We start from the raw sequence: 21,934 nt of genomic DNA, 5'->3' as shown, positions 1-21,934 counted from the left end.
TGGAAGGGTCGCCAGTTGCCACATTAAAGGGAAAAACTACAATGAAGTGATTTTCTAATCATTGCATCAGATTACAAAGGAATGTAAATCACTGAGCAGTGTTTCTGTTGAAAGAGAGTGAAGCTGTGTCATGTAGTTCTAAAAGGTGGTTTGAAATTTCACATTATGCACACACACACACACACACACAAATGCAAAGACAACCACGATCTGTGTGTGTGTGTGTGTGTGTGTAAGCATATCACAGACACAGACACACACACAAATGCTGCTTGCATGCGCGCACACACACAGAGTGTGGTTGTCTTTGCAAATGCCTTGGCAAATACTTACTGTTACTGAATAGGGGTCACTATGCCAAGTATTAGGAGGAAGGTAGTTCCTGTGATTATGTGCAAGCCAGGGGCCTACATTCAGTCCCCTGCTTCTCCCATGCAGCCTTGAGCAAGCCACTTGTTTTAGGGTATGTCTATACTGCAAAGAAAAACCCACAGCCCTGAGTCTCAGAACCTGAATCAATTGACTCAGACTCATGGGATTCCGGCTGCAGAGCTAAAACTTGCAGTGTAGATATTCCTGCTCAGGCTGGAGCCTGGGCTCTGAAAACCCAGTGAGGGGGGGAGGTCTCAGAGCCCAGACTCCAGCCTGAGCAAGAATGTCTCCACTGCTATTTTTAGCCCCACAGCCCAAGCCCCATGAGCCTGACTCAATTGACCCAAGCTCTGAGTCTTGCCACATTCACCCTTGGTCTCCCTGTGTCTCAGTTCTCCTTCTGTAAAATGGGGATACTATCATTCCCTACCTCACAGGGGTGTGTGAGGAGAAATCCATTAAAGAATCTGAGGTGCTCCGATATTACGGTAATGTGGGCCATAGGAGCACCATAGCTAGATATCAGCAATACCCCCATAATGATGTTTTATGTGAAAAGGCAAACTAGTGGAGATGTTAATGGCAAAATAGTGCAGATTTTAATGGCACCCACTGGTGTGTCTGTGTGTTTGTGTGTGTGTGTCTGTGAATCTGTGATTTGCTTATACACACAAACACATCTCTGCGCACACCCATCTCTAAAGGCGTATATCGACAATGATCTATTGTTGTTAATACAGATTTGTTCTGCCAGATTCTGACCAGCCTAACACGGTTGCACAGAGCGTATGCCTTCACCCCTACCACCTGTGTGACTGCATTAGTGCTCCCTGGATCATGGCTGCTGCATGGGGGGAGAGCAGGTGATGCATGCCTAGTACTCCCTCCTGCACAGGTGGTTGGAAAATGAGCACAGCCTTGGCTCTGTTTCCTCCCTCCCCACTTCTCCCTCTCCCCTTTTCTCCCCCCCCCCCCCGGTGGAGCTGAGCCAGCACAAGAGGGGCCAGTAAACCAAAGCTTGCTGGGAAGCAAGGGGAGAGCAGGGAAGGAATTGTGTCCCTCCAGGCAGGGGCGGCTCTAGAACCCAGCGGGGCAAGCACCCGCCTGGGGCGGCCCTTTCCCAGGGGGGCGGCAGGCTGGGCCAGTGGACCTGCCGCAGTCATGCCTGCGGGAGGTCCACCGGAGCCCGGGGACGACCGGACCTGCCGCGGGCATGACTGCGGACGGTTCGCTGGTCCCGCGGCTCGGCTGGACCTCCCGCAGGCATGACTGCGGCAGCTCAACCGGAGCCGCCGGACCAGCGAACCGCCCGCAGCTGCGGGAGGTCCAGCTGAGCCGCGCGACCAGCGGACCCTCCGCAGTCATGCCCGGGGGCGCCTCCCGGGCATGATTGCTTGGGGCGGCCAAATTTGTAGAGCCGCCCCTGCCTCCAGGGCACTGAATGAGAGCTCAGCCTAGCCCTAAGGTGTTAGGGCAGGGGCACTGTCTGCAGCTTTCTTCTACTGCAGATCAAGCACATGACTGGTGTCTCGATTTTGTGTTGGTGATTCTTGGAGCTCATCTCTGAAAAGTACATTTAAAATCCTGCTTCTGAGGCAGGACTATAAAAATAAGAGGTTAGGTGTGAGGCCCACTGAAGTCATTGGGAGTCTTTCCGTTGACTCCAGTGGGCGCTAGATCAGACCTCTTGTGCTTCCAAAGCTACTCCAAAGCCAAAAAAGCAAGTGCAGATGTGACCAGCTCCCTGCTGGCAGGAAGCCAAATCCCAGTAAGGAAAAAACTGGAGCCCATAATCATTTTATGATTCTAATTTAACTTTTACGAACATGTTTTGAGCTCCCCTAGTCAGACTCTGGTATTGATCTTTCCAGTACTGTTAACTCATAACTAGACCATATTTGAAGACATAAACTTTAAGAGGGACAATAAAAAAGAGACAGATGACATTGGCTGTGCTCCTCTCAGCATGAGGAGTGAGATGCATAAATCCTGCTGGGTTCAGGTGAAGTTATGCAAGTGGAGATTAACTTGTGGCTGTGTCGGTTTCTGAGGCACCAAGCACCCGTTGTATCATTCTCCATTTCTAAATAAAAAGTGGAGCAATGCTGGGGGGCAAATTCAGGGTCGTGTTGGCAGGGGCGGCTCTAGCCATTTCGCTGCCCCAAGCACGGCGGCACACCGCGGGGGGCGCTCTGCCGGTCGCCGGTCCCGCGGCTCCGGTGGACCTCCCGCAGGCGTGCCTGCGGATGCTCCGCCGAAGCCATGGGACCAGCGGACCCTCCACAGGCACGTCTGCGGGAGGTCCACCGGAGCCGCCTGCCACCCTCCCGGCGACCGGCAGAGCACCCCCCGCGGCATGCCGCCCCAAGCACGCGCTTGGCGTGCTGGGGCCTGGAGCCGCCCCTGCGTGTCGGTGGCCAGTATGGGCCAGTACTCAGACTGGAAAAAAAGGGATGTAAAGTCGCTAATCTCCCACTCCCACCTGCCTTTATCTGGAGATGGGGCCAAGCTGCATCCCAGAAGTGGATTCAGATCCAAATTCTCTCAGAGCTCCATACGTCTCAGATTTGAAGTGCTCATTCGGGTCCATTACAGAGGCTGATCTAAGCAGAGAGACTTGGATCTTGTGCATGGTCTCATTCTGAACAGAGAACACTCACCCCGAGTTAGTGCCTAGGGCGGGATGTGTTCTGGCTATGCTGTACCGACAATGTGCCTGGCTGTACAGCTTGGTCTATATTTCCGGTTGATGAATAACTTGACAAGTCAGAAAAGGCAACATTTGAGGGCTTTTTTCTCTCTGCAGGAAAAATACAAAAAGGGCTGCTCTTCAGCCTCCAGCTGTTTGAGGAAGAAAGGAAGATGAAAATCAACAGCTCGTATTTATTAAATTGACCCTAATCCATTGAACCGAGGTTGGGGTCGGGGTGGTGGAGAGGTGGCTGCTCAAGAGTTGGGTGACACATGTGGTGCTTTTATTTTGAAGGAGTCCTATTGTGATTCACTTGCAGCTTGGTGTTAGAAATCTTAAAGCAAAACTTATTCAGGAGCTCTGAGTTTTACCTCGAGTTTGAGTAAAAACTAGAGACAGACCCAGGTACGCAATACAGTTCAGGCTTGGATCTGGGGCTGAACTTTCCCCAAGCTAACTGCAGCTGGATTTGCTGTGCTTGTTCACGCCACACAAAACCATGTGCGGTTGTGAATTTCACATGCATCAGTTTCACATTATTTCAGGGCAAATCCATAAAGCAGCCAAAGTTCATTTGAAAGTTTCATGAACTGCGGCAAGCCCTTTTGCTGAGCAGAGTCTGTTGGTCTCACGTTAGAATTTTTAACAATACCCAAAAGTGGGTGACTTTTGTGTAGCTTTGGGTTTTGTTTAAAACATTAAGAGCAGCGCCGTTCTCTTGCTATGCAGTGAGAAGCTGCTGTCTTTGATCCCTTTGATGCTAAAGGGGGTTATATGTGAAAATTGCCCTGAGCATTGGGAGGATGGATTACACCCCTGGGCCCTGCATCCATACCTCTGAGTGACTCACTGACTCTGTCTATCCATCACTACCATGCACTCCCCTGCCACTTGAAATTAAAACATAAAAATGTGTTTTCAAAAATATAAAAAGGCATTCTGAGGACAAGTTGGAGGGAGCTCAGAGAAGATCGACAAATGATTAGGGAGCTGGGAGGAGTGTGATTTATGAGGAAAGATTACAATGGCTAAAAATACCCAGCATGGCTAATCAATGCTAATGGGGGGAACATAATAATAGTCTTCAGATATCAGAAGGGGTGTTGTAAATACCAGTGATGGAGAGAAATTATTTAGAGTGGTCCCAGGATAACTAGGAGGAATAGGATTAAATTAATAAAAAGCAAATATGGGCCATGTATCAGGAAACTCCTCCTGAAAGTTAAATACATTAAGTTGTGACTGATCCAAAGCCCGTTGAAGTAAATGGAAAGATTCCCAGTGACTTCTGTGGCCTTTAGATCAGGCCTCTCAGGATATGTTTAGACCAGGGGTCGGCAACCTTTGGCACGAGGCTCACCAGGGTGAGCACCCTGGTGGGCCGGGCCGGTTTGTTTACCTGCCGCATCTGCAGGTTCGGCGGATTGCGGTTCCCAGTGTCCGCGGTTCGCCATCCCAGGCCAATAGTGGTGGCGGGAAGCGGCAGCCAGCACATCCCTCGGCCCGCGCCACTTCCCGCCGCCCTCATTAGCCTGGAGCAGCGAACTGCGGCCAGTGGGAGCCGCGATCAGCTGAACCTGCGGACGCGGCAGGTAAACAAACCGGCCCGGCCTGCCAGGGTTCTTACCCTGGTGAGCCACATGCCAAAGGTTGCCAACCCCTGGTCTAGACAGCAGTTAAACACTCGTAGCTGGCCCAGGTCAGCAGACACAGGCTTGCAAGGCTCAGGCTGTGGGGCTGTAAAATTGCAGTGTAGACATTCATGTTCAGGCTAGAGCCTGAGGTCTGGGACCCTGTGAGGGAAGAGGGCTCCAGCCGAAGCCCTAATGTCTACACAGCAATTTTTAGTTTTGCATCCCAATCCCCCGAGCCCAAGTCAGCTGATCCAGGTCAGACACGGCCATGCCATGGGTCTTTTATCCAGTGTAGATGTATCCTCTGACATAGTGCTTCCACCCCTTGGCTATGGCAAGCTATTGTTTGGGGCATTTAAACTTATAGACAGGAGAAGCAACTATCAAATCTTCCTGAACTGGAAGGATGGGGAGAGGTGGATAAACTAGATGACCTCATTTCTATTTCTAATGTCTGTGATGCTATGATATATAAAGTCAGTGGGCCAGATTTAGACCTGTTGTAAGTAATATGGCTCCATTTCCTTAAGTGGAGTCATACCATGTACACCAGGTCTGGATTTACCCCTGCTAATTCTGCTACCAAAATATAAGGCCAAATTTTTAGCTTGCCTGTAGCCACCCTCCAAGTTTGCATGCACATTTTTGCACAGGTAACATTGCATCCACAAAAAGGGGGTTCGTATCCAATTTTCACACGCAAACAGTCATGTGCACTTAAGCATGACTGTTCGATGCAACCTGTCTGTCTGTGTGTCTGTCAGGTTTTTCTATGTAGCTGGACACTTTTGCAGGTGCAATCTAGTGCACAATGATTTTTCACACTTGTTGTCTGATCACCCTAATCGGATTCACTCCTCCAATAGCCCTGGATACATCAGTGAGTCTTTCCAAGGAATAGTGGGTGCTTTATGGACTGATGTCAGAAGCTGGGACTGGACGACAGGGGATGGATCACTCAAGAATTGCCTTGTTCTGTTTATTCCCTCTGAAGCAACTGGCACCAGCCACTGTCGGAAGACAGGATACTCGGCTAGATGGGCCATTGGTCTGACCCAGTATGGCCTTTCTTATGTTCTTATTTACTTCCACAGTGTTAGTTGATCATCATTTAGAAAGAGCTTTTTCTGCCTATTATATATCTTCTTTGCACACACAGTTACATGCCTGTCTTTTCTGGAAATCTGGCACCAGATTTTAACATCAGTGTATATCCAGAATAATTCCATGTAAATCAGCAGCATTCTAGTGGCAGTGAGAATAGAATTGTCCAAAAGTCCTCAATACAAACTTCTGGAGCCAGGAAGGATACAAACTAAAAGGGTGAAGTGACCAAAATCATGTGGCTCTAAACTATAAACCTACTTGTGCATGCACAGTGTAGGGGGTGGAGTCACAAAGCACAGGGGCACAGAAAGCGGGGCCTTAAACCCACTAATGTTTTTAAGGTCCTTCAGCTAGAATGATCTATTACATGTTGCCTTTGCCGCTGCTGCTGCTTGCGGCCTTTGACACTTCGATACTCTAAACAGCTGCTACCTAGAAGCAGCTTTAATCAGCGCTTGAGTTCCACACATGGGCCCTTCATACTCTGTTTATCTAGGAGTCTTCTCAGTGCTCAGAGTCTGGAAATCATAAGGAGTCTGTTGCATTTTATTTACATTGCAACTGTATTAATTTTATTTCCTAGGACAGCTGTTTTAGACCATTTCACTCTCCACTGGAAGCATGAGAAGGATTGAAATGAAGATTGTAAATCGCTGTGCAAGGTGCACAGCAAAGTCTAATTAATGGGTAGCATGTTTTATGAATGTTGCAACATTTAGTGTGTATTTTAAGCCACCATTGGTTTGTATTAAAGAAGGCACTTTTATTACAAGTGCACAATGCCAACAAAAAAGAAATATTATGTTCCCCCCCCCCCCCAACCCAGTGTGAATTCTAGTTAATTTTCTGTAGGTGGTTGAGAAAGTGGGAGGCAGATCCTGTAGCTGGAGCCAGGCTTAGTGACTGAAATTATTGTCTGAGCTTCCTCCCTTGCAGTTCAATCCTAAGGGATTGACAGAGGTTGTTTCATTGTATGGAGCAGTGTGCATTGGATAGGGGCTAAGAAAACCAACCTTTCTCTTGCAGCCTATTAAATCTCTGACTGATTAGCTCAAGCTCTTATATAATGAATATTCAGAGGAAGGGGAAGAAAACCCAGCACTGACAAGCTAAAGCCTTGTGATTTGTGTGCATGTAGCTCAAAGGCATGTGTGAGGCCAGAGACTGGAAGTAAAGTGGAATCCTGCAAGTGTTCTACACTCAGTGACTGATTTCAGAGTAGCAGCCATGTTAGTTTGTATCTGACTGGATACTTGGTTAGAGCCAAGTTTTATCAAGTCAGCCTGTAACCACCCCATCTGTCCCCTTGCCCCTGGGGTCTAGGCTGGTCACACAGAAAGTCTCTCACCACCCAATAAGGTTGATGCCTCCTGAACACCCCACCATAGCAATGAGATGTGAAATTACATTGTCTCTGTCATTCTCATGGGACAATGATCTTGCATGGGAAACTGTGAGCAAACCCCCTTCTTTAAATGACTGTCCTTCCCTTCCCAAAAGGCTTGCCAGGGAAGCTGGTATTTTCTGAGATGAACCTTTCCCATGCAGATAGGCAGAGTGCATTCTGAGAGTGAGCCATTTATCCCCGCACCGACAAACTCTCCACGGAAGCTGGGCACATTTTCCCCACTGGGTTTCAGGCTCTGACCATTTTTAGTCTTTCATTAGACTTTGTAATTATCCTCCTGCAATCAGCCCTTTAGACACTGTAATCAGCCCTGGCAATCAAACACCTACCTCTGGCCAAGATAATTAATGGGGAGACTCAAGAGACAACATTGTCATTTTTTTTAAAAAGGAAAAAAGCTCATCTCTTCCCTCACCTTCTGAGGTAGCTCATGAGGCCAGGGAAATTGTCTGATTGCTGGCTCAGGCCTTCAGCGCCTGAGCCAGCCTTTAGCTGGCTCAGACTCAGTCCAAACCTGGATTTAAGGGGCATGTGGGTAGCAAGGGATGTGAAGTGCTAGGACTCAACATGTCTGACCTTTGGAGCCTGTTATTTTCTTTCTCTATGTGCGTCTGAAGCTTCTGTGGGACAGATCAGGGAACTCGGCTCACACCTGAAATTTACCCTGACTCAAGCAAGTGGCATGGAGCAGCCCAGCTTGGTCTACATGGAGCAGTTCAGATGAAAGAGGGCTCCATGTCTGCTACCCTAAGGGTTGAAGTGAAAGAGCAGCTCTGCATCCAAAGCAATGAGGTCTGCATCATGCTCTCAGCTACTGCACGGTACTCGGGGTGAAAAGGAGACAAGGGAGGTTTCCACACCACCCGTCTGCTGCACAGAGTGAGAGCCACTCTGGGATGTAGAATAAAGGAAAGACTGAAAGGTGCGATTTTCGGAAGGTGGGGATTACGCAGGGAAAGGTGACATTGAAAAAGCTGTCGTAGCATCACAAACCCTTGTGCTGAATTGAGCAGCCTGACTCTAAATATTTCCATTCAGATTCAAAAGCTTTATGGGCATGACAAGCTACCTAAGTGTTGCCAAATATCTACAAGACAGTAGCACAGAGTATCCATCAGGCGAATCGGTGCATAGCTTTGCAGGGGTGCCTGGAGTTGGATCCTCTGTGTCTGTTTAGCATTGTAGCCCATTTCTGATTTGGTGGCAGGTTATTTCAGAGCTTGATGCTATTTCCTGACATTCCTTTCCTTTCTTCTAGAGTTATGCAGAGATTTTCTTCCTCCCTTTGGATGGCAAGTCTCTGAGCACTTGAGAAATAATTTTGCCCAGGCTCCTTGGTGTATCCAATGACGGCGAACGAACTCTCCATTTCTGTCCCAACAGCTGCACAGTCATTCTTCTCCGGCTGTCCACTACTCTTGTGTGTCAACCCACTCTGTATATCTGGTATAGCTATGTGAGTAAAGCCAGTGAGAAAAGGAAAAGGCCTCACAACATAGTGGGTGTGAATACAGGGCCAGAAATCTTAAAACTTTCTCTGTTTATGAGAGTTAATCAGGTGCTCCTTGTCAGCAAAGCAGCCCTCGGTAGATTGATGAGACCCGCCCAAGTGAGCTGAGGAACAGATACACTGGAGTTCAGTATTGCAACAGATTCCCTGCCGCTTTGGTGCTATTTTTGGAAGTCTAATTTTGTTGCCTCTCAAGAAGGGGGCAGAAGAAGGCAGATGAGACCAGACTTGTACGTATTAAGTGAATGATTAATTAATTGAAAGGTATTTCTGCTAGCGGTTACTTCAACACCATGTGTGCTTGTTTCCAAAGACATGTGTCTATTGGATATCACTCGTCAGAAAGACTAAGTGGCTCATGCGCATTCATCTCCTCACTCCAGGGCTCCAGCAGCTGCTACTAGCACTGCAAGAATGATGCCAAAGAACCCAGGGAATGCAGTGAGGCACTGGACTGCCCAACTCTTCCTTTCCGTCTGGAGGCCTGGGTTCACAGGAAAAGGTTACAAGTAGTTTGTGTTGCCCAGACTATTATTATTATTATGTATTATTTATATTGCTGTAGTGCCTAGGAATCCCAGACATGGACCAGAACCCCATCGTGGTAGGTCCTGTAAAAACACAGAACAAGACCAGTGCCTGTCAGGCTAAGTAGTTTCCATTTTAACCATGCTAGTCTCACCAGGCTTGTCTCCGTTTTATCCATGTAGCAAGATGGATGCAATTCAGCACCACTGGCAGTTTTTCTGCTTGAAGTCCCCCAGCTGGAATAGGTGGGAGGCGGCTGAAAGGTACACGGTAAACTTTCCGCTGAATTCCATCCAGGCCAGGCATTGAACTCAGCAAGGGTCCTCTATGTGAAATCATCTCAATACAGGGAGTCAACTTTGAAAAGAAAAGATTTGTTCCTTGTGTTTCAAATATATCATTAGTTCTGCTTATTGACCCATTAAGTATCAGTCTATATCTTTTAACAGTCAAGATACAGTAGAATGCTGTGGGTGATATTTCCAGTGTGACATTCTGGTGAGACGGAAATAGCTAAGCCGTCCAGCCCCAGAGTGAGGCAGGCAGTGTAACAAGGTTATAATGTAAAGTACTGAGCAATTAGCTGGGAGATTTACCTCCCTGTCTTAAAAGCATTTTTATTACTTAATCAATCACCAGCAATTTATAAACAAGGCTGGGGTTTTACAGGGAGCCATAAATCTGTCTTATTTGCTTCCCAGATAGAGCAGGAAAAACAGACCCAAGGTTCCAGAAGAGATTTGGTCAATTAGAAGGGAAAAGGGTAACTCGAAAGAAGAGAAATAATTTCTCAACGGGAGGAAGCAGCCTTGGGAGAGGGGATGGAGCAGCCGGCTGTCCGTTTGTCTCTAGATCCTCAGTTACTCCCAGCGGCTTAAAGTGGAATTATTAAATTTAACTTTAAATTATAAACTCTTTGGGGCAGGGCCTCTGACTTTGTGCGTGTCACAATGGGGCTGGACTGCAGCATCTGGGTGCTAGTACAATACCAATGTTAAATAAAATATAATCATAACAAAACCATCCTCAGAGTAAGCATCCCACATTCCAGATTGCAGCGCTGCTGATACACTGCCAAAACAGGTAAAGATGGGGACCCTATTAGATATAGCTAAGATATCAGCTGCATCCAACAGGGTCTTTGGAAGTTATAGCAATGGCTAACAGAGAGTGTACCACCTGGACAGACACACTAGCAAGGGGTACAAGAATATGCACCATTGCGCACATGCCTCCACTCTGCCCAGAGAGTTGCATATTGCTTGCATAAACCCCATCAGACCTAAGAACAGCCCTTTTGCATCCACACACAAGAGCCATGCCAAGCATTTGATAAGCATTGGTTGTCCTGGTTTGAGGTTTCTGGCTTAGCACATGCTGAATCAGTGCTTGCTGTCAATGACAGTTTCTACCTAGTATGGTCAGGAAGGCACAGGTTTGGCAGCTGGCCTGGTTCAGCTGGTCCTCTCCATCTGACTTTGTAGTCCCTTATCTTTGAAAACCACTCCAACCCCTTTACTTTAAGCAAAACTGCTGGCCACTCTGGGGCTGGTGCCTCAGTCCCTATGCACTGATACACTCATGGGTTTAAGTCGTGCTGTGTGGAGAAGTGCCAAAACAATCCTGTCCCAATAGGCTTCATGGGAAAGCTGGGGTATTACTCACATCATGCAATAGACAGTTCTACAAGGCTTATCTCACTTTGTGTAGTTGCACTTACTGATCTAACAGGTCTTTTTCCCTCTTGTAACATCGATGAGCCTATGGCTCCTGGGTTTGATTCTTTGCTGTCCTGCACCTTGCACTGTCATTTACACCAGGAAAAGCAGGTGTAAAATGCCACTGGCTCAGACCGGTGTTATTTGTACACCCACTTTGCCCAATGACTACACAAGAGGCAGGTCAGTGAACACAATTATATGTGGCTCATTTACACATCATCCGGCTGTTTTCAATCATCCAGTGTTCTGAGGCCAGCCAGGATGATAGATGGATTTTGCACACATATCTGCTCATGTGCCCACACAAACACAAGTGAATGCACATGCACGCCACACTCGAGCCATCTCACAGTCCCAGTCAAGTTAATTTATTCCAGCTAAAGACTGATTGTGATGCAAAATGCTCGTCTGGTCTTGTTTTGCTTCCAATTCAATAGAATCAGCTCGGTGGTGGGTCACGGCTGGAGGAATTCAGTTCAGAAAACCTACTAGTGGAGAACTGGTTCCATTTGTTATTTGCAATAACCGTGGCAGCGCTCACAAATTTTGAAAAGGGCAGTGAGATTAAAGAGCTCTACCTGGGATGCCCATAGACGGGTCGGCTCCGTGCAGCTGTCATGGAAAATATAACTTCATTTGCATGAGTCATTTTCCCCTATGAGGGAGCCTGCATATGCCATGGCAGCAATGTTCTTTCACTGGGACTCCCTTCCAATTAATCACACGACTGCCAAACAACTGCTGATCAGCATCCAAGCATCAAACTTTGCACGCACATGTAAATGTGCTAGAAAATAGCCTGCCGTGATGGGGAGTGTCAGCCTGGGGTCTTGCTGATTTGGCCTGTGACTATCCCCTCATTGTAATTCCCCTCTGGAATGATCTTTTCTGTGTGCCTCATCTGGGCTTTGAAACAACCAAAGTAGACCAGACCCCTTAAGACTCCATCCCCAGGCCCTGCAGTGCTAGAAACTGTGCAAACACACAGGAAGGCACAGTTCCTGCCCTCGACCTGGTTTAGCGCTTGTAAAGGTTTTTTAAAGGTTAAAAAGAAGTGATCAAAAAGCTGGGGAAAAGGCTGAAAGAAGGGGACCCGCTGGGGGAAAGTAGGAATACATTTGAAAACGTGCAAAATAGTTTTAAAAACTGGGGGCAAAAATAAAAGAGTTTGGGGGGGAAATGGAGAGAAAGCAAATTAAAAGAAAATAAAACTAAAAGGGGCAGAGAGAGGATAATTTCAGTCCCAGAAGTGGAGGGGGAGGGATTCTTCAATCCATTCATCAACCGTGTGTTGGGGAGAGGGCAGGGTGACTCGTGCTATCCCTGTTTTCCCAAGTCAAGCAGCAGAACATAGATGATGCTCCCAACGCTGATGCAAACACCTCCCCGCTGTACTCCTATAAGAGCCATCTCACACCTTCTAGCTCAAGAAGCAGAGCGGAGACCCTCACCATTACAGCTGGCAGCAATCTCTCTCAAGTTGGGTGGCCACAGAAGAGCGATGTGGCTCCCAACCTTAAGCCAAGTGTCTCATAGGAAGGATGGCCCTGTGGGTGAGGCACTTGACTGGGACTCAAGAGACTGGGGCTCACTTTCCAGTCCCACCATAGACTTCCTTGGGTTTAGTCATCTACTTACCCTGTCTCTATTCCCATCTGTACAATGGGGATAACAGCACTTCTCTACCACACCAAGGTCTTGTGAGGGTAAATCCATGAATGATTGTGAGGTGCTCAAATAGGCCAGTGATGGGGCCTGAAGCTGGACAGAACCTATTTCTGCAGTGGTCCTGGACGGGCATTCCTAAACCCGGGTCTCTAGTATCACCAAACCAATGAGCACTGTCATTTTGAGGGTAACTCTTTCAAGTTATAGATATCTATGAAGGGAGGCGGCCGAGCCTTCAGGGTTGTTATGTGAACGAAATATGTACTACACAGTTACTACACGCAAGGTTTTCACATTTTCAAGACCTAATAGGAACAAATGTGTAATTGCATAGTTCACTGATTTAACAACTCTTAGCGTTTTTGATGAACAGCCCCTTTATATTTTCAATTCATAGACTTTTACAGCAAACAATGAAAGTCAGAAATTCATTGGTTTGTGTCTGGGAACTTGCCGGGTGAAGATGCACCTTTGCATTGAGTCATGGGCATCTTGTGTACATGGGAGGTTAAAAAAAAACCTGATCCCTAAGGTAAAAGCAATTACAGGGTTATGCATACAGAACAGACAATGGGTATCATAAAACAGAAATAAAAGATAATAATTGATTTTAAAAGGGGGAAATGTCCCATGTTGTCCTTTTCACCCTAATAGCTGTGATACAGGGACACAAATAACAGATGTACATTATCTGTTAAGGTAAATATAATATGGATACATAATTACCATCCCATCACACCACACTTTCACCAGGGGAATGACCAGGCCTTACTGCTCAGCACCAGAATTGCATGGATGGTTCCATCATATTCTGGCACTTATTATTAACATTGACACAAGAACAAATGGCTGTAAACTGGCCATCAACAAGTTTTGGCTTGAAATTAGATGAAGGTGTCTAACCATCAGAAGAGTGAAGTTCTGGAACAGCCTTCCAAGGGGAGCAGTGGGGCAAAAACCTAACTGGCTTCAAGACTGATACATTTATGGAGGGGATGGTATGATGAGACTGCCTACAACGGCATGTAGCCCATCTGTGACTGCTAGTAGCAAATATCCCTCATGGCCAGCAATGGGACACTAGATAGGGAGGGCTCAGAGTTATTACAGAGAATTATTTCCAAGGTGTCTAGCTGTTGGGTCTTGCTGAAGTGCTCAGGGTCCAACTGACCCCTATATTAGTGGTTGGGAAGGAATTTTCCCCTGGGTCAAATTGGCAGAAACCCTGGAGGGAGGGTGTTCTTCCTCTGCAGCATGGGGCATGGGTCACTTGCAGGTTTAAACTAGAGTAAATGGTGGATTCTCTGTAACTTAAAATATTTAAACCATGATTCAAGGACTTCAGTGATTCAGCCAGAGGTTAGGGGCCTCTAACAGGAGTGGGTGAGCAAGGTTCTGTGGCCTGCAATGTGCAGGAGGTCAGACTAGATGATCATGATGGTTCCTTCTGGCCTTAAAGTCTATAAGTCTATGAGAAGAGAAAATCCCTGCCCCATCAAAACATAGAGTCCACGAAGTGCACCACACACCCCATTAAAGTCAGCAGGCATTCAGTGCTTCTTGAGATAATGCCTTAAATCAGATATAGGCAAAGCAGTGCGGACATATGGAATTCTCCAGATTAAAACTTGCTGTGAGATTGTAGCAGGTTGTTCAGCTATTTTGAGGTACCCCGCCATTTCTGTAGGGTGAGGTGTTGAAATTTAACAGAGTGGATGAGAAGACATAGCTGGTGAGTATCAACATGCATGTTCTGTTGCACCCCTCATGGATGAAGACAAAGCAGTGTGTCAGGAGGATGCTGTGTCCTGAATGCCTCAGAAATCAGAATGATACCACATATTACACTAAAGATCCAGATCCATTCTACTCAGTGTGGAAATGTGTGCAATTACTCCATGGAGTTTCCTTAAGACCCTACTAAAGCACCCTGGTTGTTTAGCTCCAGAACAAGTCCCATGACCACCAGCCGTGGGAATCAATGGGCAATGCTCAAAATGGTTTGCATTCAAATCACTGCAGATAACCATCACAAAATGTGGATATTTATCAGAAGCTTATATGAGCTGTTTGAACCTCTGAAATGTGCAAAACCAGGCTGACGTTTGCACGAAAGCAAACTTTCTTGTGAGATTTCCATGACCTCTGCTTCAAGTCTCAGTTTAAATACACTGTAAGGAGAACAGCCTATCTCATGGTAGTTTGGCATTCCTTGTTGTAGTTGTTTGTTCCAATTCTGGGTGAAAACTGGCAGTGAAAATCACTTCTCCAAATATAGACTCATAGACTCATAGACTTTAAGGTCAGAAGGGACCATTATGATAATCTACTCTGACCTCCTGCACAACGCAGGCCATACAATCTCACCCATCCACTTGTATAACAAACCCCTAACCTATGTCTGAGTTATTGAAGTCCTCAAATTGTGGTTTGAAGACCTCAAGCTGCAGAGAATCTTCCAGCAAGTGACCCATGCCCCATGTTGCAGAGGAAGGCGAAAAACCTCCAGGGCCTCAGCCAATCTGCCCTGGAGGAAAATTCCTTCCCGACCCCAAATATGGCGATCAGTTAAACCCTGAGCATGTGGGCAAGACTCACCAGCCAGCACCCAGAAAAGAATTCTCTGTAGTAACTCAGATCCCACCCCATCTAACATCCCAACCCAGACCACTGGGCATACTTACCTGCTGATAATTTGGCAATTGATCTTTGATTAATTGCCAAAATTAGACTATCCCATCATAACATCCCCTCCATAAACTTATCAAGCTTGGTCTTAAAGCCAGATATGTCTTTTGCCCCCACTACTCCCCTTGGAAGACTGTTCCAGAACTTCACTCCTCTAATGGCTTGTTTGGGATTTTGTGAAGATTCAGGGGTCTGTTTCATGCATCCAACCTGGTCCCCACATCTCTAGCCATCAGTACCACTTACTGCATGGTTGGGTCAGCACAAAGGAGCTGATTATCAAGGTGACTGAGCACCTGCAGCTCTCATTGATTATCTGGAATTTTAGGTGCTCAGATCCTCTGAAAGTCAGGACCCAAATCCCTTCAGGACAGTCATATGTAGGCTCTGCTGGAGAAACTCAGTTTCAAAGGGGAGTTTCTTTGATAGCTTTGACAGCGTCTCTGTTGATGAGTGGAGATGATCATGCAGCAACGGGGCAAAACTATCATGGAATATTGTTTTATTTCTATGGAGTGTTGTACTTAGGGAATTCTACAATGGTTTATAAAGCCAGTCTGGCGATACCCAGGGTCTGATTCCCCTCTCTCTCACACCAGTGTAAATCAGGATCGATTCCAGTAAAGGAAAGCCCATGTTTAGGTGCTTTGCTGGATCAGGGTCTAACACTGTGCTTGGGTCAGCGTAAGACCCTGTCGGTGCAATGGCTGTATACGCACACGCTACAGCAATCATGTGCTCAGGAATAGCTCACGTGTGGCAAGAGACATTGGAACCTACTTTACGGAGCGAGGGAGCATCACTGAAGAAGGGTGCTGCCCCTTACCGTGAGGCCTACAAAAAAACAGACGGTAAGGTCTTTGGGGCAGGGACCATCTTTTTGTTCAGTGTTTGTACAGCACCTAGCACAATGGGGTCCTGGTCTATGGCTGGGTCTCCTGGGTGCTACTGCCGTACAAATAAAGAAGGTATCAAATGCTCTAGGGGCTAGGGCTGCCACTGAACACCTGACAAGCAAAACGAACTTCAGTTTAACTCTGTATCCTCTAATGCTGCATGACATCTATTGGCCTCCCGTTACTATCGCCTATTCCGTACCGACACAGACTCATGCATGGCTCCTCTTTGTCCAAGAGGTTTCAACTAGCGACTCCTTCAAAGCACAGAAGGTCCATGTTAGGCGCTGCTGCTAAGCAATTCTGCTGATCGGTGTGTGTCTCCAGATTCCAGGCCTTTCATTTTACTTCTGCAGAGGCTCAACAACTAAGCTTTTCATTTATTTCATATCCCCTAGCTCGGTGGCTTCTTCACAAGCTTCATAAATCAGATTGCATCAGATTTACAACGTTTTTATATTGTAAACAGATCATTTGTATCTATATTTCCTTCCCTTTCCAGTCCTGTAGTCCCCCAATTCCCCTCTCAGGCCATGGTGCCCCCGTTCAGTCTCTTTGGCATGATGAAATATAAATAATTTTCACGTCCACTCCCGTCATTTGTACAAGGTGAAGGCAATCGATACATGTGACTAATGTTGCTAACTACAAATGCAGCAATGCAGCTGTTGGACTAAACTAACCCATTTCTAAGCAGTTTTTATTGTAATGTAATTATTACAAGGATACATTTCCATGGACAAAAATATTAAATACGAGGGGCTTGATTCATCGGTATGGCCAGAATTTTCAAAAGAGCTCTGCTTGCATTTAGGTGCCAAAATAAATTACTGGCTTTTCAAAAGAGCTCAGCACCTAGGGTTTTAACAATTCCACCAAATCCCTCTAAAAGTCCAACAAAACTCTGAACCCAGAGTTTCTACCAACCTATATAACATGTATCAGAGGGGTAGCCGTGTTAGTCTGGATCTGTAAAAATAGCAAAGAGTCCTGTGGCACCTTATAGACTAACAGACGTTTTGGAGCATGAGCTTTCGTGGAGGAATACCCACTTCATCTCTGCTATATATAACAGGGATGGGCAAACTTTTTGGTCCGAGGGCCACATTGGGGTTGCAAAACTGTATGCAAAACTGGGTAGGGAAGGCTGTGCCTCCCCAAACAGCCTGGCCCCCACCCCCTATCTGCCTCCTCCCACTTCCTGCCCCCCTCTGAATTCCTGACCCATCCAGCCCCCCTGCTCCCTGTGCCCTGACTGCCCCATTCCTATCCACACCCCTGCCTCCTGACAGGCCCACTGGGACTCCCACGCTTATCCAACTCCCCCTGTTCCCTGTCCCCTGATCGCCCCCCTCCCAGAACCTCTGCCCCATCCAACCGCCCCCTGCTCCCTGTCCCCTGACTGCCCCCCAGGACTCCCCACCCCTTATCCAACCCCCCGGCCCCCTTACCATGCCGCTCAGAGCAGCATGTCTGGCAGCTGCGCAGCCCGGCCAGAGCATGGCTGCGGGGGAGGGAGGACAGCAGGGGACAGGCCGGGGGCTAGCCTCCCCGGACGGGAGCTCAAGGGCCAGGCAGGATGGTCATGTGGGCCGGATGTGGCCCGCGGGCCGTAGTTTGCCCACCTCTGCTATATAAGAACATACATTCTCTTTAAATTATGCAACATAATCAGATAGAGGGACAGTTACATGATGGTTTGCAATATTTGGGTTGAGACTTTAAGTTCCGAATGTGTAAAAATATGAAACGTAAAAAATATTTTGTGTGACTTTTATTCCATAATTCTTATGTTATGTTAGAAACATACGAGGGCCATGGTGTGGTGACATCACACAATCTTGTGGGGTTTTTCACGCAACACACTGTCAACCTCTGGAACTCCTTGCCAGAGGGTGTTGTGAAGGCCAATACTATAATGGGGTTCAAAAGGGAGCTAGATAGATTCATGGATGATAGATCCATCAATGGCTACTAGCCAGGATGGGCAGGAATGGTGTCCCTAGCCTCTGTTTGCCAGAAGCTGGGAATGGGTGACAGGGGATGGATCACTTGATGATAACCTGTCTGTTCATTCCCTTTGGGGCACCTGCCATTGGCCACTGTCAGAGGACAGGATACTGGGCTTGATGTACCTTTGGTCTGACCCAGTATGGCCGTTCTTATGTTCTTATGTTTGGTGAGGCTATAGATGGAAATCAGCTCAAAGGCCAATCATTTCACTTTGCAAATGTTCCCCATAACTCCATTGGCTCAGTGTTTCTGCGGGCGAGGGTCAATAGGATAAGCAAGCAAATGAACTCCACTGCACTCCTTTCTGAATTCTCTCCATGCCTAGGCTGCATTAGGTGATCCTGTCTCTCTGCGGTTCACATTGAAGACGGTGGAAAACAGGAAAAACCAAATAGCAAAAAACTTTGAAGTCATTTTGAATTTTTTCATAAAAATGTCTATCAAAAATTTTCAGCTTTGACTTTTTTCATGTTACTTGGGGTGGGGTTTAATTTTCCATGCTCCTCAACCCACTTTTTCTTCCTTTCCCCTTTTTTCTCATTTTGTCACAGAAAAAAGGTGAGAAAAGGGGGGGAAGGATGAGAGGGAGAAAAACAATAAACCTAAAAACCAAAGAGAAGCTAATTTCTGTTTTCCAATTTCATCAAAAAGTAACATTTCATCAGCAAACTTTGTTTCCAAAGATTTCTGATTTTAAAAAAATTGACCAACTCCATGGTAATGTTTTCTCTTTACTGTCTCCATGATTGCTAGAACTTGTCTGTAACAAGTTACCATTGTAATTACTGGAGAAATAATAAAGTATTTGATTTTGCTGCACCCAAACAAAAAGCGAGAACTGAGTTTTTCTCCGACAGTAAACAATTATTAATAAATAATATGGACTCTCTGGTAGCTGATCTTGCAGTTCTGCCCTTACTTTGAATACATCTGAGACCTGTGAAACTGTAAAATAGTCTCCCAAGCTTGTTCATTTAAAACTAGACTGCACAAAGCAACAGAACACACACCTACCAGGAAATTCTTCATGTACTGCAGTGTTACTCCATGGAATCCACCCTGCGGAATGCAGTGCTTGATGGAGGTAACTTGCACTGGCAGGAGTATGGACTGAATGACCTAACAGATATTTGCCATCTCTACTGCTATGGTTCCCTGACTCACAAAAAGATTTTACGTTTGTGGTGCTGCTGTGTAAGTCTAGGATCAGTCCTCTTCTGCACCCTGTCTCCCCTGGGCACCGCAAAGGTGAGGGGGCACAAAGGGGATGGAAGTTGTTCCCCAAACCTGAGGCCAGTTAGAGCCAGCAGCTGCTGTAAACTACACCTCAGTCGCAAAGATCCCCAAAGGGCCATCTGCTAGCCAGGGACTGCCAGGGTACAGCTGCTCTGGCCAGGCCTCCACCCATTCCTGACACACTCCCTATGCTAGGGTCTGGGAGGAAGATGGCATCGAGTCTATTCCAGGAGGTATGCCAGCTGGCAGTTCAAGCCAACTATATGAACCCTTTGTGCCAAAGGATATAATTATACATAGTCCCAGCTCTCCATCCAAGGATAGAAAGCCAGGCAAAGACACCAAATGTTGGGTGATTAAATGCAGAAATGTTCCATCACTTACTGCCTCTTTTAATACCTGGTACCTAGAAGGACATTGTGTTCCACATACCTGCTATCACAGGGAGAAATGACATAGGCAGAGCAGATTTCCAAAGATGGACATTCACAGTTGCACACACATACTTCAGCACACTGCTAATAAATTTTGTCAGGTGCCTGTTGTACTTGTGGAAATCTGCACGTACACCTGGCTAGTTAGGCATCCAGATGCCCAAAGGCTAGCACAAATACCTAGTGTGCATGCACACACTGAATATTATCACCCAGAGGATAGCTGCGTGCATCTTTGAGAATCTTTGGTATCTAATGTCATGTTACCTTCCACTCCATTATTGTCAGCCACGAACTGCTAGGGGGCTTGCTCAGGTGAGCAGCATTTCAAAGGCCTTTGTTGACTAGTTTAAAATGAGCTCCACTTTGGCAATATTAAATATCTGGGAAGGTCATCAGTAGGCACATGCTACACCCAACGTCATGGACCTTGTCCCTTCCTTATTCCCTTCACCCATCTAAATCTACTTCCTCTCTTGTCCTCTTCATCCCCCCACAGTTTCAGAGCAAGAGCCCTACTTCTTCTTTGTATCTCCTGCCATCTGTAATGAACAGTCTCTTGTATCTCTCCGCCTCATCAACTCTCCATTTCTTTTCAATTCTCATTTTAAAATGTATATTTCCTGTTCTCCCTTGACTCTACCTCTTAATTTGACTCATCCTCGGCGATCAATCTTCTAACTGCTTAAATTTATTCACCATACAATGTCTTTACGACCACTGTTTTCTGTAATTTATGCCATATATTGTCTGGCATTAATTTAATTGTAGAAAATGTTTTGTGATCCAGCTTACATAAAAGGTGCTTTACAGTAAAAGTTTTATTGTACGCTATGGACAAAATCTGCATAGTCTTTATCACAGCATCTTGCTGCATCTTGAATGTCAATTCCAGTTTATCAACATCCTTCTTGGAATTCATGGAGACATTTTATTGGAATTGGTTTCATAACTAACCTGATAAAGCAATTTGTTCTTGTGAAAGAAAGAAAGAAAGAAAGAAAGAAAGAAAGAAAGAAAGAAAGAAAGAAAGAAAGAAAGAAAGAAAGAAAGAAAGAAAGAAGTGTTAATCTCTTCCAGTGCTCTGGCTTCTTCAACCATCATGGCAGTTCCCTTAACATTGCCATGTAAGATGAGCCAGAAAGGCCCCACACTGGCAATGAAGGGATTAAGATATGCCTATGGATCCATCTGCTACCTGCAAAAGAGGCAGCCAATGTCAGACATGGAGAAAAGGGGGAGAACTAGCCTCTGACAGAGCTCAGCTTCTCTTGATGGGAGAAAAGCCTGGCTACAGCCCTGAGAGAGAGAGAGCTAGCCAGCTGGATCACCCACCCTAGAAGAGGAGACCAGACCCCAGGGGGAAACCCCAATAGAAGGGTGGGGCTTCACTGAAGGTTCGAGGGACAACCCTGTTTTTGAGTTGCGTTTGTTTTGTTCCAGAGGTCCATATTTGTACCTCTGAAACTTAGTGGCCCAGAAGTAGAACTGAAGGATGCTTTGGCCGGAAGGACCTCTGGACCTCACAGAAGCAGAGACACACCAGCAGAGACCCACAGTTGGGTGAGTTGTGCCCTGAATGACAACACAGAGTAGCTGCCCCAGCAACATGGTTATACCATGATTATTTTATTTTCTTGTCTGGGTCTGATTTGTGCTTAAATTCGTATCTTCTGGGTACAGAGCAGGGACTCTACAGAATGGTATATGTAGAACTATCATTTTTCTCTACTTGTTTGTATCTCTGCTCTAAAATTGTCCAAAACTGAGGAACTGGAGGGAGAATGAGATAAAGGAGTCTGTTACTTTGGGGTCACCGTGTGGCCTGAGTCAATACAGATAGAATAGCTCTATTTTCTGGTGGCTGTCGTGACTCATACCAGGTGTTTTGGTAATTCTCTTGTCTCTGTTTGGTGACCAGGTGTATGTATCTCTAATTCCACCAACACAATCAAAGCCAGCAAAGAAGCCAAGGATTAAATGGACCGTGGAGCCTGAACTCCCCTTGATCCCTGGAGTTTATCTCT

Source organism: Mauremys reevesii, linkage group 10 (assembly GCF_016161935.1).
Source record: "Mauremys reevesii isolate NIE-2019 linkage group 10, ASM1616193v1, whole genome shotgun sequence".
Lineage (NCBI taxonomy): Eukaryota > Metazoa > Chordata > Testudines > Geoemydidae > Mauremys > Mauremys reevesii.
The sequence above is the reverse complement of the archived record's forward strand: the minus strand, read 5'-3'. Positions refer to the sequence as shown.